The sequence below is a fragment of the Salmo salar genome, chromosome ssa01 (assembly GCF_905237065.1).
Source record: "Salmo salar chromosome ssa01, Ssal_v3.1, whole genome shotgun sequence".
NCBI lineage: Eukaryota > Metazoa > Chordata > Actinopteri > Salmoniformes > Salmonidae > Salmo > Salmo salar.
The window spans coordinates 40,483,543-40,496,172 of record NC_059442.1 but is presented as its reverse complement, the minus strand read 5'-3'; the positions used below and the strand labels follow the sequence as shown (position 1 = coordinate 40,496,172).

Genomic DNA, 12,630 nt, shown 5'->3' with positions numbered 1-12,630 from the left:
TGAAACACTTGATTTTGACTGACAATGACCTTTAATAAACACAATAATGCAACAACCTATGTACTTCTAACACCATAATATGGCTATTAAACCAGAATAAATATACAACCATTCTCCATAAAGGTTCTAAAAAGAACAATAAAAAAGGGTTCTATATAGCGCCCAAAAGGGTTGTAACCATAGCGGAACCCTTTTTTGGTGCTATATAGAACCTATTTTTAATGGTTCTTCATAGAACCTTAGGAGAGGGTTCTTTATAGTACAATACATGTTCCATTTAGAACCTTATGAGCATGGTTGTTTATAGAACCTTCAAAAAAAGGTTCCATATAGCACCAAATAGGGTTCCGCTATGGTTACAAAACAAACAACCCACTATATAGAACCATTTTGTTTTTTAGTTTGTAGTATGGAAAACATGAGACAGTATAGGGTGCAATATATTGCTGCTCAAAAACATGTGGAACATACATCATTTGGTCTCCCGTCAGAATATAATGTGATTTAAAAAGGAATAACTCCAACCTTCATAGATATGGGAAAAAAACTGAAAACATTTAATGAATCATGATCATCCATAGTGTTTACTTCTATAGCAGATTCAAATATTTTCTGGGCAGCTGTTTATGTCCTAATGAATAACTTTGTGTCTCTATGTACTTACAAGGTCACAAAGATATGTTTTACAGACTGTTCATGGCACCACACTTCAAGCGGTCAAAGGGAAGGTCTATATCCATAAGGTTGGGTGTCCTTCATGTGTGACATACTGTATCATGACTCCAGATGTGGTACAATCCTGTACACTACTGCCACCTTCATATAGCATGTTGAACTTGCAGCACCTGACTCACTGCATATAGCCAACATACAGTGGCTTAAATTTCACGATTCACATACAACCTTTGTCACAGATCTTCCTTTTCAACCTCAAACCCTGTAGTCTCTCAAATAAGTGCCATATTGGTCTATATGAAATGTACTTGCTTGATGATGTTTCATTTCCAGTTGTGGAACACTTAACAAGACAGAAATCATTCTATAGAATCATTCTGCATTCCTGTATTGAGTTAGAGAGTAAATAATACATGTATTTAATATCAGACAGTGCTTTGTATACATGTGTTCAGCACCACTGCGTTTGTTCATTTAGCAGCTGCCTCTGTACTTAAAGGGGCAATAACGAATTCAAACAACAACAAGTTATAATATCATTAATTTAAAAGTTTTAAAAATGAACCTACCAATCCCAGATTGTCCCTTTAAAGCTTTAATTCTGTAGGCTACATAGTCTCATTATAACACAGATTATACCAACACCACCCAAATAAACCACCATGAATGACATATTGTCAGTGAGGGCCTGATATGGCCCATCATTTCATGATTTAGTAACCAACAGCCAGATTTAGATATCATTTTAATTATGGAAGTGGTCGGAGAAAGAGAGCAGATGTGGTGTTTGGCAGTTGAACTTAGAGCCACAAAGCTCCGGATAATGTCACATAGAGGCAGTGGACATCAAATACTAATGATGATATTGACACGTTAAAGACCTGTGTGTATTTGTGTGCCTGTGCGCATGCATGCGCGTTTGTTATCTACATATTTGTAACTCACCACCTGGATTCGGTCTTATGTAGAAAAATGTGAAATTGTATTTTTTACAATGGATAAAAGTAGAGACTCAGAGGTACAAAATGGTCTATCATACATTGCATTTGAGGAACAATGGGAAAGTATTCTGCTTTGAAATTTGATCGACTTGTAAACTCACTTTTGAGAAAATCGCCTTTGAATGTTTTGGAAGAGCTCTTCTTTGTCTACACCCATTCAGCATAGTTCACACCCTCTTAAGCTTTAGCTCCACCCATCTCGTTTCGCTCTTGGAGCGAACACTTGACTCTCTGGCCGAGGATTTGTTTACCTCTGGATAATATGAAGCGCTTTTTTGCAGACACCAGCCATATTCAACGGGTGTTGTACACACGTCATGTAACGTTAGCTAATGAGCCAGCCAGGTAACGTTAGCTAGTTAAACAACAATGAAGAAAGTGCCAACACTGCCTAACATTAGGCTCGAACTAGAAAAGCAAACAGCTCTGGGAAACGAATAATAACGTCCGCTAGGGAGCCAGTCAGCTAACCTTAGCTAGCTAGCTAACAGTACACTTTAGCTTAAGACATATAGCTAGCTAGCTAGGTAAACAATGAACCTAGCTAGAAAAAACTATGTTTAAGGTCACACGTCACGTAATGTTAGATAATGAGCCAGCCAGCTAATGTTAGCTAGTTAAACAACAATGAACATGGTGGCAACAATGCCACAGTGCTAGGCACTAACCAACCAGGTCCAATGTTAGCTAGCTAACATTAGACTCTAACTAAAAAAGCAAAAAGCTCTGGGAAACAAATAATAACGTCAGCTAGGGAGCCAGCCAGCTAACGTTAGCTAGCTAGCTAACAGTACACTTTAGCTTGAAATGAAATCACTTTCTGTCAAAATTAGAAACGTGTAATATATGAAATTGTAACTAGCTACGCTAGACTATTTTACCTGCAGACATTACCATGGACGCGTCTCCCTGTCAAGAATGCCATACGATGGTTGCCCTTAGTTTGAAGAGTTAGTTCAAAAAACAGGTGTTTTCTCCATCTCTTTAGCTATCACACTCTAATTCCACTGATTTCAAAACTTGATCCTCCAGAAAATGGAGAGCAACACTTATACAGCTCCACTACACAATAAAAATGTTTAAAAGCTGCATTCGACTGGATTACCAACACAGACTGACGAGCTCAAATAGACAGAAGCCTTCAATATGGCAGACCAATCCAAACTCCTCTCTCGGCACTCATTATCTAAGCCAATCATAGCTAGTGGGAAGGTTGCCAACTATTTCTGTGGCTTAACCAACAAGGCTTGTAATTTAACTATTTTATTTGTATTTACAGATGGCATACAAGTGTTTTATTAAGGCACATGAAAGTTCACATGTTTGAGAAGGTGTTTCTGGCAAAACGCATTTTGATAAAAAAATATTTTTTACTCGTCTGTGAAGTCGGGACTTGTGACATACGCCTAGTTTCCTGAAACGGGTCACATTTATCATATTGATCCATCAGTCTGCCTTTTGCATTGGTTATCATATACCCTATCCATTACCACCTTCTCTAACCCTTGACATGATGCAATTTTATCTGCATTGATACCAGTAATTAAAAAGCAATGGCAACCATTTCCAGACAGGGTCATGTGGGGATGTAAATTGGTCTGGCAAAGCAGCATCATGGTCAGGGGAAACAGCTGCTTCATATCTGGTAAAACTACATGAGTGGGCATTTAACTGTGTTATGCCAGGTAAATGCCAAAGATAATGCTATTGAATTGTGATTCATGGATATTTGCCATTGAAATTGCTGATTGAGTGCCTTATCCAGAAATGATGGTAATACAGACAAGCATCTCTTCGCTGCATTGTGGTAAAGGGATGTACGCTGTTGGACATTAAGCTTTAGAACGGAATGTTTCTATGTGGACAAGAATCAGTTCTGTGCAATCCAAGAAAAATGGATACGGATCAGTCTTGGAAAATTACTAGAATACTAATGTATTTGGATGTATCCAAATGACTCATGCCATGGGATTCTAATGTCTCCAGCAGTGCAGAATGCTTCTTAAGCCATATAGTCTATACTGGAGCCTGTGCGTGTGCGCACGCATCACAACAGTCCCATGTGGCTAAGTTGGTAGAGCATGGCGCTTGCAATGCCAGTGGGGACCAGTACGAAAAAGTATGAAAATGTATGCACTCACTACTGTAAGTTGCTCTGGATAAGAGTGTCTGCTAAATGACTCAAATGGAAAATGTAAGAGACATGCCACGTGGGAGATGAATAAGAAGGTCCTGAACAGTCATTCTGAAAAGTACTTTTTCTCTCATGGCTAACTACCAGGAAGTTTGAAAAGACAGACTGAGTTCACCAGTCAAAGACTGACAGCTCTTTGAAACGCCTATGTCAAGCAACTTGGATGCAATGAGCAGTGTTTCTGTAAAATCTAGTGATGGGAATCTGAGTCTTTCACCAAATTGTGCCGGAAAACAGTTAATTACTTGGAGCTTCATTATCTGTTCACGATGCACATTGAATAGCAGCGTATGACTATTAGATAGATGTTTCTTTCTCCACTGTTTCTATCAAGACTCAATGGTGCAGAGGTAAATCTGTAGCTTTAGTAGTCTATTATCAGTTGGAATACCAGGTTTACATCACGCTTCCCTTTTTTGCCTTCAAGCTGACTAAAAATTGAATCTATGCCATTATTTAGGATGCTCAAGGCAGAAGCCTCTATATTGCAGACCAATTCAAACTCCTCCCTTTGCATGTCCAGCCCACTCAATATCTCAGCCAATCATGGCTAGTGGGAATGTTACTGTCTTTTTCTGTAGCTAACAAACAAGGCTCGTAATTTAACAATTTTATTCGTAAATACAGATGGCATACAAATTTGTTAAGGCACATGAAAGTTCACATGTTCCAGGAGGCATTTCTGCCCAAAAAAACACATTATGATCAAATTAAATTGAATAAAAAGGGTTAAAATGGCTCTCCTGTGATGTCGTGACTTGCAACATACACCTAGTTTTCTGAAACGGGTCACATATACTAAATAAAACAAAGTATTTGAACAACAGTGCAGAAAGTGTGGTTTCTAAATATTGTGTCATAAACGGGATTTTACCTCATATCCCTGAATGTTCCATAGTTCCCTAATCTACCTGCAAACTACCAGTCAGATGAAAGTTTTTGTACAAAATCCTAACTATATTTGTAAGTACGGTGTCCAGTAGAGTTTGGTGTTGAAAAGCAGCTTGGAATTGAAAAAAGCACCGGAACCATGGCAAAATCTGTGGGATCTCGCAGACATCATTGATGACATACTTCTGATAAAGCAATACACGCATAGGGACACTGCTTCGAAGTTAACTGCTTAGCCATTTTGATGCATGCCTCGGAGCTTCAAACGTAACATCACTAATTAAATAGTGTGAAACTAATTTGGTGATACACAATGCAACTCATACAACATTTTTGTTATTTCTACCATTTGGCACATGTTTTGTGATGCAGTTCACAGCAGCACTGACGGTTGTGTTGACTTGACAACTGCATCAGTTTTGAACAACCCCTTTTGTTCCATGCTGGTTGAAAACTAGTTAGCCAATAACTACAGTTGAATTCGGAAGTTTACATACACTTAGGTTGGAGTCATTAAAATGTGTTTTTCAACCACTCCACAAATCTATTGTTAACAAACTATAGTTTTGGTAAGTCGGTTAGGACATCTACTTTGTGCATGACACAGATAATTTTTCCAAATATTGTTTACAGACAGATTATTTCACTTATAATTCACTGCATCACAATTCCAGTGGGTCAGAAGTTTACATACACTAAGGTGACTGTGCCTTTAAACAGCTTGGAAAATTACAGAAAATTATGTAATGGCTTTAGAAGCTTCTGGTAGGTTAATTGACATCATTTCAGTCAATTGGAGGTGTACCTGTGGATGTATTTCAAGGCCAACCTTCAAACTCATTGCATTTTTGCTTCACATCATGGGAAAATCATAAGAATTCAGCCAAAACCTCAGAAAACAAATTGTAGACCTCCACAAGTCTGGTTCATCCTTGGGAGCAATTTCCAAACACCTGAAGGTACCACATTCATCTGTACAAACAATAGTACGCAAGTATAAACACCATGGAACCACGCAGCCGTCATACCGCTCAGGAAGGAGACACGTTCTGTCTCCTCGAGATGAACATACTTTGGTGCGAAAAGTGCAAATCAATCCCAGAACAACAGCAAAGGACCTTGTGAAGATGCTGGAGGAAACAGGTACATTTGTATCTATATCCACAGTAAAATGAGTCCTATATCGACATAACATGAAAGGCCGCTCAGCAAGGACGAAACCGCTGCTCCAAAACTGCCATAAAAAAGCCAGACTACAGTTTGCAACTGCACATGGGGACAAAGATCGTACTTTTTGGAGAAATGTCCTCTGGTCTGATGAAACAAAAATAGAACTGTTTGGCCATAATGACCATTGTTATGTTTGGAGGAAAAAGGGGGAGGCTTGCATGCCGAAGAACACCATCCCAACAGTGAAGCACGGGGGTGGCAGCATCATGTTGTGGGGGTGCTTTGCTGCAGGAGGGACTGGTGCACTTCACAAAATAGACGACATCATGAGGGAGGAAAATGATGTGGATATATTGAAGCAACATCTCAAGACATCAGTCAGGAAGTTAAAGCTTGGTCGCAAATGGGTCTTCCAAATGGACGATGACCGCAAGCATACTTCCAAAGTTGTGGCAAAATGGCTTAAGGACAACAAAGTCAAGGTATTGGAGTGGCCATCACAAAGTCCTGACCTCAATCCTATAGAAAATGTGTGGAGAAAACTGAAAAAGTGTGTGCGAGCAAGGAGTCCCACAAACCTGACTCAGTTACACCAGCTCTGTCAGGAGGAATGGGCCAAAATTCACCCAACTTATTGTGGGAAGCTTGTGGAAGGCTACCCGAAACGTTTGACCCAAATTAAACAATTTAAAGGCAATGCTACCAAATACTAATTGAGTGTATGTAAACTTCTGACCCACTGGGAATGTGATGGAAGAAATAAAAGCTGAAATAAATGATTCTCTACTATTATTCTGACATTTCACATTCTTAAAATAAAGTGGTGATCCTAACTGACCTAAAACAGGGAATTTTTACTAGGATTAAATGTCAGGAATTGTGAAAAACTGAGCTTAAATTTATTTGGCTAAGGTGTATGTAAACTTCCGACTTCAACTGTATTTAAAACCAGACACAGATGAAAGGACAAACATATAAGTATCTTTGACATAGATGAATAAGATCAACTTTTAATGATATTTTCTGACATCCTACAGTCCAATTTTGGCACCAGTATAGTCCCTATCTAGCTATATAAACCATGCCTCTCCACAAACATGCCTTCTCCGATGTTGGTTGCAAGTGCAAATTTAAATTAGGTAAGATAATATCATGTTACCATTGGTATATTAAAATGAGTGTTAAGCTGATGTCACATTTTCACCCTGATAATTAATCTAAATGTTTGACATGGGGAAGGGGCCCAGTAACTTTATTATCAACCTTAATCAATATAGAAACAACAGTAATTTTTCATACTTAGGTCATCATACTTTGATCTGGTTTCCTTCAAACATCATCCAATTGAATGAAAATCATGAACTTGACTGTTCATGAGCTACCTCTGGAACAGCTTGGGGTCCCTGAAGAGGGAATTGAAACCCACTGACTGATTTAGTCAACCAACCATTCTCAATTGGCCCAAGGCCATACGCGAGTCTTTCATAAACCAACATCACTTGCCATAGTCCTTCATAATAAATCATAATCTGGCCTAACACAATACATTACATAAACTGGAATGACACTCTCATTTAGGGTTGTACAAAAAGACCAATGTGAAAACCACACCATAAAATATTTTATCAAGCCTCCTCCCCTACATTTGAATTATCACTAAAAGAGCAAAGAAGCCATTTGTGAACTGTAAAGAACCATTGAAGAGCTCAAAGTGTTATTTGAGTCATTATGGTTCCACATATAACCATCACCCTTCCCAAAAAACTATTGGGGAACACACATTTCTTTAGTGTGTAGTGTAGGACAGCTAGTCATCTTGAAATGGTGGGAGAGACAGAGTGAGAAACGCTTATGTGTGTGCACGTGCGCTAGGGTGTGAGGAAGAGTGTGTGTGTGTGTGTGTGTGTGTGTGTGTGTGAGAGAGAGAGAGAGAGAGAGAGAGAGAGAGAGAGAGAGAGAGCGCGAGCAGTTGGGAAAGATCGCTATCAGCTGAATTCATTACAGTTAACGTCTCCCATGGGTTTCAAGGGGAAAAGGCAATTCTTGCATTAGCAATAAACAATTCAATGTTAGTCATTTATGACTAGGAGATCGGACTGCTTTCTTGAGAACTGCGCGCAGCCGGTTCTTTCGGGTGTATATGAAGGGGTGGGAGACAAAAGTCCCATCTCTTCGCCTAATGTAATCCTTTAATCTTTTGAAGGCAGCGCAGAACTTGGTGGCGCCTCTGAACCAGCCCGGGAGGCGAAGAACTGCTGCTGTGGCATCGCCAGCGGAGTACAGGAGTAACGGAGCATACAGCGGATAAACTGAATCGTTGCCCGGACCAGCATGCCCCCAGCATGCCCTCCACAACAACCACCCGCCTCGGGGAATTCTCGGGCAGAGCCGCTAGGACCCTGGAGTACACCAGTCAAGATGTGGAAGCCTGAAAGCCTGACAGAGTGAAAGCCTGCACTGGGTGTCATTTACGGGGGAAACGGACCAAGGATAGTTCACCATGCCCCATGGATATACAATAAAACGACGTTCAGCATTCCTGAAAAAGGTGAAGTAAGACCATCTTACTGCCTAAAACCAGTTTTATCGCTGACATCTGGATATGCGTTATTAAATACCTACAGCGCTGTCCACTATAGCCTAATAACACTACGGTGGTAAATATACATATATTTTAAAACTTTAGCTAAAATAGGATTAATTTGATTTCACGCATATGGTTTATGTTTTACGCACAATATAGTCTATTGTTTTGTATTTTATTTCGACATGGAAAACAAGCCTACATGAAACACTGACTGCATATTTTTTTTAAACGTACTTTATATGTATTTTCCATTTGATTTCAAATCAGGTACTTCAAGTGAGCCGTTTCAGACATCAAATCTATTGGCACTGAGTCTCGATTTTCCCTTTTTGCGCAGCGTTTGAAATTCACCTGCGGTTCGTGACAAATTGGTAATGATACGGAACTTTTACCTACGCTGCTATTGGCAGCTGTAACTGACATTTATTTAAATTGCTGGCTATATTGACACATCGGCTCAGGATTCTATTTAAAGATGTTGCCAGTCCGGTGCTTCACCTGGATTAGGGACAGAGTTAGGTATTCACTATCCAGTTCAGAAGCTGATGATCCGTGTTACACAAAAACAAATGTTTCTATATAGTGCCAAATAAGGGTTATTTGGCTTGTAACAATAGTGCTACATAGAAACGTTTTTTTTTTTGAAGGTTCTATAAGGAACCATGCTCATACGGTTCTAAATGGAACCTTTGTGGTGCTATGAAGAACCCTTTCCTACGTTTTTTATAAAGAACTATAAAAAAGGTTCTATATAGTAACAAAAAAGGGTTCCACTATGGTTTCAACCCTTTTTAATGGTTCTTTATAGTATTTGTATGTATTATTGTTCCCCATTAGCTGCTAACAAGGCAGCAGCTACTCTTCCTGGGGTCCAGCAACATAAGACAGTTACATACAGTTTCAAATACTACATGACATTACATAACATAACACCTTACCCAACACATACAGTGTATTCTCTCAGGCCACCATTCCACCACCACATATTTACAGTACAACATACATGTGCACATGTGTAGAGTGCGTCTTATCATGTGTCCGGCGTGTCTGTGGAATAGAGTTCTATGTAGCCATGGCTCTATGTAGTAATGTGTGCCTCCCATTATCTATAGTACCTTTACTGAGAATGGTTGTATAAAAAAATATAAAAAAACATTTCTCAATCTCTAAGGTTCTACAAAGGTTCTAAGGTTCTGGTTAGCCAGAAAGAAGATAATTTAGAAACACTGATTTAGTCCATAGCTCACCAGTGACAGAAGGCCATATGTGAGGGTTACCTAAAACACCATTACCATCGAAAATCATTTAGTCATATAATAGCAAAACACAACAGATTAGATAAACTGGAATGACACTCTGACTCAAGGATGCACACAAAAAAGCTGTGGGCAAACCACATCCCAAAATATTTCAATGAGCTGCCACCCCAACATTTTAATTATCACCAAAAGAGAAAACAACCCTTTTCTGAATAGCAAGCAACCAAAGGGCTCAAAGGGTTCTTTGGGTCAGTATGGTTCCACATCGTACCATCATCCTTCCCAAAGAACCCTTGAGGAACACTAGTTGTCAGCCAGGCTTCGTTTCCTCCTGTCCTGGCAGGGTAAAAAGTAGAGGGTTATACTATATTATCAGATAATGTCTTGGACATTTTCAATGACATTTGAGGAAATGACAGCTAGCCAGGTGTAACGTCATTACTTGTCCCCATCTCTCTTCTCTACCTTTATAATTCATGTGGTCATATCTGGAGCTCTGTCCCAGAGTTGTCATGCCCATAGGGGGCACAGGGACACATGCCCCCTCAGATTAGCCCAGATTTTTTTCTCTCCCTGTAACACTACTAGCCACCTACCAATTATATGAAGTTGGATTTAGCTAGCCCAAATAGGATCCCGATCTCCAAACCTCATAACTAGCTACCAAGAGGTCATTTCAGGCTATCAATCAAGTTAGAGTAACTAGCTTCCCTAACTAGTTTAGCTGGCATGCATGCTGGCAAGGTTGGAAGACTTAAGAAAAGCAAGCAATAACTTAATGTACTGAATAAGACTCATTCTTTTCAACCTTTAATCCAGACTTTAGCAGAGATGTAGAGAAACATACATAGCTTCTTTAAAAAAAGAACCACCAGTCATGAGGATACAGACAGCTAAAGAGGTATGCTTAGATATGCAGAAAAATATACATACTTTTTTTTTTACATAGAATTAAGCATAATGATTATGGCTATAGATTGCAGTAAAAAGCAGTTTCAGGTGTTTGAAAAATGCTAAATTCTTCAACTTCAGTGGGGGGGGGGCTAGCCCCCTCCAGACTACCCCCCCAGCCATCCTCAAGTACTATTTTTCCCCTCATATTTTTTGAGGTGCATGACGCCCCTGTTCAGTCCCTTCAGCTTTAAATATTGATACTGCTTGAGGTTGCATAATGTAGATATTGTCAGTTATGGGAGGTGGATTGCAAGTACATTTTTTACTGCTTGAATACAACTGGAATTAGTCCACTCATGTTTAAATGTGAATCATTGTCTTACATGGGTCATTCTTGAATTGCGTTGGCATTTGCAACCATAAACAACACATTAAAATGAATAATAGTTAGACATCAAACATGTTTTTGTTTATATTGGACTGTTTATTAATGATAAAACATAATGCAAGTCCTTTACTACTAGACTTTATACTTATTCATCGTTTAAAGTAGAATGTTAGAAAGTGAACAAAAGTTTTTCATATTTTGTACAGATCAATTGAACAAAAAAGGCAATTTAAATAAATAAAAAATGACAAGTATAATGTGTGTCCCTCAGTTCTATGTCATTGGTGTTAGCGCCTTGAAAATCACTCATTACAAAGATATACAGGGACCTTGAGTCTTCTCTCCAGTGGCAAACTGTTATCGGAGGAGGGGTCTATATTAAAGAAAATGATTAGCTAATCACACCTTTTTAGTATGTCATACATTTGAGGATTCCATTGATCATCTGGTGTGTCTAAATCCAAAGTGTCACTTAGTTTTACTCAATTTAAATGAAGGGCAATAACATTGTCAGAAAAATGATTAATCATATCACTTTAGCAAAAGATGTTTAAAGTATTGATAACCTTAGGTTTTAGCGTTTGTGACCCCTAATTTTCCTAAAATGACTCATTGGTGTTACCATCATTGATGTTATTACTCTTACCGGTGGCACAATTTTATCATTGTGGTAAAAATTATTAAACATCATTAAGCTACCATATTAGTTGGTTTAGAATAGGATGTATCCAAATATTTTTCCCCAAACCACTGTAATTCAAGAATGACCCACATGCTCTTTTGTATCTGGAATGATGTCAACTCTCCATTTTATGTGTTAGAGCATAATCGTCATCAACGGCATATATAGGCAAATCAACTTCACTGGAGTATTGTTGCCCATGCTTTAGCTTCAGTTGCAATATTCTGTTCCCCCTCTAACTAAAACAACTGAATCACAACATTTTGAATTTAAATAGAACTGATGTGTGCATGTGTATGTGTACATGCATGTATGTGTGTTTTGAGAGAGACATATTATGAAATGTAATTCTTCATGTGTATCTCTCTCTCTCTCTCTCTCATTACTATTGGAGGACTGTGCAGTGGTTCTTGTGAGTGCAGTGGAGCAAATCTCTGTCCATCACCGTGGCATTTGACAGATTAAACACCTCAATGCCCTCTACAAGTTTGGGTGCACAGAGCCAGTGATCTCTTTAGCATCACTCCCTTCACCACTATGCAAAAGTCATTTGGGAGCTTTTCTTTATTCCTGACTCAATTTACTTTACTTATTTATTGATTGATCTATTTATTCATTTATGTATGCATCTGTTTTTCTATTTATTTCTCTCTCTCACTCTGATTATTTCATTCAGCATTTCTTGCCAGCTTCAGCACATGCAGCAAAAAATTGTTCTATACATTTTAAAAAGTTGAAAATGTACAGTTAACTGCCAAAATAAAGAAAACACTTGAGTAAATGAGGGATACAACGTCTATTGAAAGCATGTGCTTCCACACAGGTTTGGTTCCTGAGTTAATTAAGTAATTAAGATCCCATCATGCTCAGTGTCATGTATAAAAATGGC

General features: G+C 38.7%; 1 protein-coding gene across 2 annotated transcripts in view; it reads left to right on the top strand.

Moving 5' to 3' along the window:
• The window catches only part of si:dkey-87k14.1 (leucine-rich repeat transmembrane protein FLRT2), a 57,769-nt gene that overhangs the window by 33,900 nt on the left and 11,239 nt on the right, over positions 1 to 12,630 (top strand). Inside the window, exon 2 of one of the 2 annotated variants that reach the window (XM_014195001.2) lies at positions 8,135 to 8,479. The exons of the other annotated variant lie outside the window; for it this stretch is intronic. The gene's annotated coding sequence lies outside the window, so the exon portion shown is untranslated. The remainder of the gene's footprint in view (positions 1 to 8,134; positions 8,480 to 12,630) is intronic. 2 annotated transcript variants of the gene reach the window in all.